At 39.2% G+C, this 6,492-nt stretch overlaps 1 long non-coding RNA gene across 2 annotated transcripts; it reads right to left on the minus strand.

Annotated features, from left to right (window-relative positions):
- Window positions 1-781: 781 nt before the first annotated feature.
- Window positions 782-4,476, minus strand: LOC132106177 (uncharacterized). Of its 2 annotated transcripts, XR_009424047.1 has the most exons (5): window positions 4,446-4,476; window positions 1,750-1,807; window positions 1,556-1,630; window positions 1,429-1,464; window positions 782-881 (listed from the first exon to the last, which is right to left on the minus strand). It is a non-coding gene; the product is annotated as an uncharacterized LOC132106177 (long non-coding RNA). The 2 variants fall into 2 exon arrangements; XR_009424046.1 differs by lacking the exon at window positions 4,446-4,476 and having other exon boundaries at window positions 1,750-1,887.
- Between the last annotated feature and the right edge of the window lie 2,016 nt (window positions 4,477-6,492).

Below are 6,492 nucleotides of genomic sequence, written 5' to 3' on the forward strand. Positions count from 1 at the left end.
ATGCTTTCCTCGTACATTCAAATATTTGCAGAAGCAGATTAAGCAACATGCTTGTTGTATCCTTTCTTTCTGAGTTTGGGTGATGCTTCCCCCATAAATATAGTATCAAGCAACATTTCTCATTGCTGGCCATCTCAAATTGCATCAGTTGTGTTGGGGAGTTTTGGGATATGGTTGTTTTGGGGGTTTGTCTTGCTTGTCAAGCATGGCTTCATGGACAGGCGTGTGGAGTGTTGCCCAGGACATAATCATACCGCCAACACTAACTGTATGCATTATAATTGTCATAAATATACTTGACGGAAGTGGTCCTGATTTAACTTTTTTTTTTTTTTTTTTTTGCAGTTCTTGGTTTCCACTCCATGGGAGCCATTTTTATTTTGGAACAAGAGAAATAATAAGTTGGTCCAAGTGTTGTTAAATCATGTTAAATTTCCTATGTTAAATACAAAAAGAAAATTTTGATATACTTTTAATATTTAAGTTTACAGTAGTTTTAAGTTTTAGTTTAGGAGTTATGAAAGCTATTGTACTATAATTTTTCGACGGATGGCCGGACAGACGATTTCTGCAGGTCTGACCAAAGTTTGGTGTTTCTAGCTTGAAAGCCATAGGACTAGTTAGAGTCAGAAATTTTAGTCTCAGCAAAAGAAGAATAATCATTTTAATTAGCAATTCAGTAATTTGACTTGAGAAAGCTAACTAATAATAATAAAATATCCAAGCAGTAGTTCAGTCAGTTTGCATTTTCAAGCCGACTTATTAATTAACCTTTTTGCCAACCTTTAAAAGGGGTTTTCCTTTTTGACGGAGGGGAAATTGGCATTTCTTCACTTGTGGTTTTATTAATTGTTTTGCCTTGGTAAAAACTTGTGCTGCATCTATAATACAGACATACGATTTCCATTAAACAATCATTTTAAAATGAAAGAACTGGCAATGAAGAAAACAAAACTTTTATAATGACAGACTCATTATAAAAAATATAGAAAAATGTGTGTTTATCGTCTTGGCCTTTTATTCAAAGTAATTACCAAATATGTATCTATTGAACATTTCTAAAAAAAAAAAAAAAAAAAAAAAAAAAGTGAAAAAACATTCAAGTTTTCTGACAATTATTTTTAACCAAAAATATATTTGTGTCTATAATATTTCAATCCCACTTTTTCCCCAAAGTAACAGCTATGAATCTTCTGCTATGCATAATGACGAATACATGACAAGGTATCTGAGACTATTCCTCCATTCTTCAGATTCAGAGACTGGGATCTCCTCTTCAGGTCATTCCACAGGTTTTAAATATTAAATTCAGGATGATGAAAAATCATGCCATGACCTCTTTAAAAGTTGAAGACTAGGCCCACTTTGCACATATTTACAAAGGGTGACAACATTTCTGTAGGACACTGTATGTTTTTGTCATCTTACCCATGAATGCCTTCGGATTTTTTGTTTTGCTGGTCTCTAGAATGTTAAAGAGAAAAACAAAGTATATAGAAGAAAATTAATTAAATGAACACATCTTGCCAATCTGTAAAGATAAAAAACTGAATACCTGATGTTCCTTCTGCACCACGTTCAAGCAATAAATCCTTTACTCTGTCATCAAAGCCCTTTTGAGTAATCTCATCTACAAATCAGGCAAAGCAGAAGTAAATAAAACTAGCAGAAGTTTCCAATCCATGTATATGTGGTGATACAATGTATCTAATATAATTTCATTATTACAGCAGAAAGCCCATTACATACCATTATCCAGTTGTTGTCTGAGAGTTTCATTCACCTTCAACCTTTCCATGTTTCTGTTCTGAAAGACATTATAATATAATAATGATGTTAGCATATTACCAGTGGTGGGAAGATTCACTGAGCGATTTGTAGTTTGGGGGAAGTAGGTAGTGGGGGTACTTTCACTGATCTTTTATATCAGGGAGGGGCAACTTCAAGAGTGACAAGGACCAGCATTTCTTCTCCTTCATACCAAGGGGCAAGGTCAGGGCCATCACTAGTTCTAGTCAATTTCATTTTTATTAAGGGAAATCAATGTATGTAATTAGTTATTAAAGGTTTTATTAGATATTTATTATATACATTTGTAACAAACAAATGTACATAGGTCCTATCTTAGATTACTAGCCAACAGAACTTTCTCAACACAACCTCAGAGAACAGTTAAAAAGGGCTTATTAAAAAAATCGTTGAAATTGTTACAGTATTAGAAATTGTATTACAATAATCCTACATATTACCATAAATAAAAAAATATATTAAAGAACATATATGCATTTGGCAAAAAGGTTTTGTTGACGACCCCTTACGATAATTAACCACAGTTTTATATTAGTAAAATTAATATAAGTGCAACTCTGACATCACTGGTGTATCTTTCATGCTTCTCTTTGTGAGCAGGTGTGTAATTTACATTAAGATCTTAATTAAAATCTTACAATTTACATTAAAATATTTCCTAATTTATATTAGTTTCCAAACAAAACAAACATATTCAAGTGTTCTCGAACTTTGTAAAAAGATGATCCGTTCACCATCTTTACTGAAAAACACCAATTACACTGTCCATTTATCTTTCCTTTTATTTATTTAAATTTTTTTTTAGTACTTTTACATTGGTGTGCACTTCTACCAAAGACTTCTACTACTCCTACTTGGATCGGCTGGAAGCTAGCGACCTCTCCTGGTTAGATTTAGTATTAACATCATAATCACCACGCAATTTTTCCATTACTTATGATTCACATGTTTTACAATTGATCTAAGTCCAAGTCGTCCAGCGGATTGTATGTAAAGAAATTGCGGGCCACCAGTTGCCCATCCCTGTTTTAGATGTATGTAACGTTACATAAAAAAACTTCTGTTATCTAAAATTATATAAAATAATTACTTATTTTCCGGACCAAATTACGTTAATTGCTTTGATTGGCGAGGTAGCTGATTAACTGACTAATTGTATGGTGTAATGAATAAAATCTTCATAATCATCGGGAAGAAGGAGGCGGGAACCGGCGGACAATCAACTGAAACTTTAATAATCAAAATAAAGACAAAACAGCGCATCAGCCTCTCACGGACGACTGACGCGCACAAATAAAAATCTAAACACAAACTAAAATCCAGGCCTGGTCCTCTCTCGTCCTTCACTGTCGTCGCTCCAGTTTTATATCCTTCCATCTCCTGCGTGGGACTCGAGACCGGTGGGTCGAACAGGTGTCGTTCATCTCCAATCACTCCACCGGCCTCGCTCCTGTACCCACTTCTCTCGGCCCCGCCCCACTCGTCACATACCCCCATTGCCCCTCGCAGGCCAGGGGGTACCCACGAGACTGCGCTCTACCCCCCCTCCCTCCGGGGGGACCGCTCACGGGGACCTGCGGGTGCCTGGGGGTAGGACAGACGAGGCGAGAGAAAAGGAGATGGAAGGAGGGGCGACAGACGAGAGAGGGGAGAGAAAAAAAAATATTCCGGTTCCCAGACGCACTGCTGCTCAGACCTCCACCAGCTGGCCGATCTCCGCAGTGCCTGGCGGTGGCACTGGACGGCCCTCGGCACGACACTCCTCCGCCGCCCGGTGGACGGCTCCTCCAGTTTTGGGCAGCTGGCAGGAGTCCCCCGTTCCCTGCTCCTCCCCATTCCGGCGGATGGCAGCAGGCTCCGGCCCCCTGGAGAACGGCGCCGACTCCTCCGCTCCCTCAGGAATGGCAGCCGCCCCTCCATATCACGGGCGGCCGGCAGCGAGCTCGCCCGTCCCCTTCAACTCACTCCAGCCCACCGCCTCAAGCGTCCATGGCGGCACACTTCCTCGCCAGCTCGATGGCACCGCGGATTCACCACAGTGGCGAGGGATCTTCAGCAGCACGTCCCACCTTCTCCCGGGTTTCGGCACCACTGTAATGAATACAATCTTCATAATCTTCGGCAAGAAGGAGGCGGGAACCGGCGGACAATCAACTGAAACTTTAATAATCAAAATAAACACAAAACAGCGCATCAGCCCCTCACGGACGACTGACGCGCACAAATAAAAATCAAAACACAAACTAAAATCCAGGCCTGGTCCTCTCTCGTCCTTCACTGTCGTCACTCCAGTTTTATATCCTTCCATCTCCTGCGTGGGACTCGAGACCGGTGGGTCGAACAGGTGTCGCTCATCTCCAATCACTCCACCGGCCTCGCTCCTGTTCCCACGTCTCTCGGCCCCACCCCACTCGTCACATATGGTTTTAAAAATGTTTATATAATACAATCACATTTTAAACAAGCAGTCTGTTTTAATTTTACTAAGTTACACTTTGCCAACATAAAAGCTCGCTAGTTATGGCTAAGTAACTTTTTAAATGTGCACTAAGACTCTCGAAATGCATGTTCTCATCTGTATATAACTTAATGTAACATTTGAATAAAACTGTTAAAATATATCAGATGTAGCTTACCTCCTTTTGCCATCCATCAACAGTTCCATACCACTTCTTCTGAACCGCATGCGTGTGACATCACACGGGCGGGGCAATGCAATACTCCACCTGAGTCCATTTCGTCTTATGCCTTTTCATCTGATGCCTAATTGTATGAGACCTGACACCTGACATCATTTTTCCTGAAACCTGAACCTTTTCAGTCTGAGGTGCGATGTCGTTTTGTCCAATGACTGAAGCCTTTTAGTCTTGAGGCATGACAGCTTTTCATTTAATGACTGAGGTCTGAGTAAAAATTATTATTATAGTTTTCATTTTAACTTTTATCTTTATCTTATTCATTTTGTTAGCCTTCAGGAGAGTACACAGGTTTTGGCTGTGGTGAAGACCAAGTCGTACATCTGAAGGTAAAAATTTGAATTCAGTTAAAAAAGAAAAATCTATTTATTCATTATATATATATTTACAGGGTATAAATTATGCAGGTGCCGTCAAGCACATAGGCTCGACATTATGCTTCATTAACGGCAGACAAGTAACATGATTAAAACATCATTAACCAAAAACAACTATGTAAACACCAAAATACCAGTATTATTTTGATTTCATTACATTAAGATTAAGTAGCGAATAGTGGATATAGCTACTGTATATAAAGCATTTATTGACAGTATAAGATTGCACTTCTGAGGTGAGGCTCACACAGCCTCTCCAGGAGATATCAAATACATGCAACACTAAGAACTCAGCACCCTGAGGTAAAAATTTGAAATGAAAAGTTTTTAATACAGTTAGTTTGGCAACATCACACAACGTTTTGACCATTACGACTGTTTAATGGACAGTTCAATGAGCAAATACAATAATATTAGGTCACATTTTATTCAATGACATGAGACTCAATGACTCACTCATTAAACGCTCACTACTGGCATTTTTATTTCGTTAAAAAAGTATCATTCATGTAACATGGAGTCTGAGACGTTCGGATCCAATTGCAGTATATTTATTGGAGAATGGTCAGACAGGCAGAAATCAGATAACAGCGTCAAAAATGTCAAAGGATATCCAGAATCAGAAACAATACCAGATAGAGGTCGGGGCAGGCAGCAGAGAAACACAGGCGCTAAACACAATCCAAGATCAGAAACGGGAGGAACAAACAAGGGAACCGCTCGCAAATTTCCCGGTTTGGCCCTCAATCCTTGCCCGTTTCAGTCTTAAATGTTACGAAACATCCCCCAAAATTATCAAGCACATAACACAGATCAAATCTCACCATCATCTAGTCCATCTGGGACTGCATAAAGAGGAAAAAAAATGAAGAGGCACTAAATCCTGTGGCAAAATCTCCAATACAATATTTTTTTCCTGAAAATCTAAATAATAAAATCTAAACCAATAATAACAAATTTATTCATGACATTATTTAATAAATATACATTATGACATTATTTGTGAACGCATCCTCAACTTACAGCAATGTTTATTTTTTGTTATAATTTTCAGCTTGCTTTCTCCAAAGATCTTGGAGATATTGGCACAGTATGTAGCCTGTCCCTTTTTTTTCCGTTTCTTCCTGTAATCCCTATTGGACTCTGATAGTGAGATGAGATTTTTAGGCTCGTCATAGGTGCCAGCACAATGTTTATGTCCGATCAGACACGGCTAATCAAAGGTGGCTATCAAAAAATACATGCTAAGAGGCTAAATTGGCTTGTACCCTGGTGAAGACTACAGGCAAAAGGGGGAGGAACTAGTAGAGGATTAATAGGAGCAATGATCCCCATATACACCAACTTCTGTGCATTTCTACAATGTACATAATCATAACGTCTTTGTTGCAGAGGCACTGAGGCACAAGGATGTAGGGGTCAAGGCAATTGAAACCCTGACTCAGTTATTTTAAGTTGGGCAGAGCCCAGACTGTATCAAAAGTTGAATAAGCAGGAGTTTGGAGAGCAAAGTGGGGAGGGAATGCTAGCAGCTTTGGAAAGGCAGGTAGAATCCTAAATGCAGTCTGTAATGACACCTGCAGCAAGCTTAAAATATCTTCAGCAGGAAC

The sequence above is a fragment of the Carassius carassius genome, chromosome 26 (genome assembly GCF_963082965.1).
Source record: "Carassius carassius chromosome 26, fCarCar2.1, whole genome shotgun sequence".
Taxonomy (NCBI): domain Eukaryota; kingdom Metazoa; phylum Chordata; class Actinopteri; order Cypriniformes; family Cyprinidae; genus Carassius; species Carassius carassius.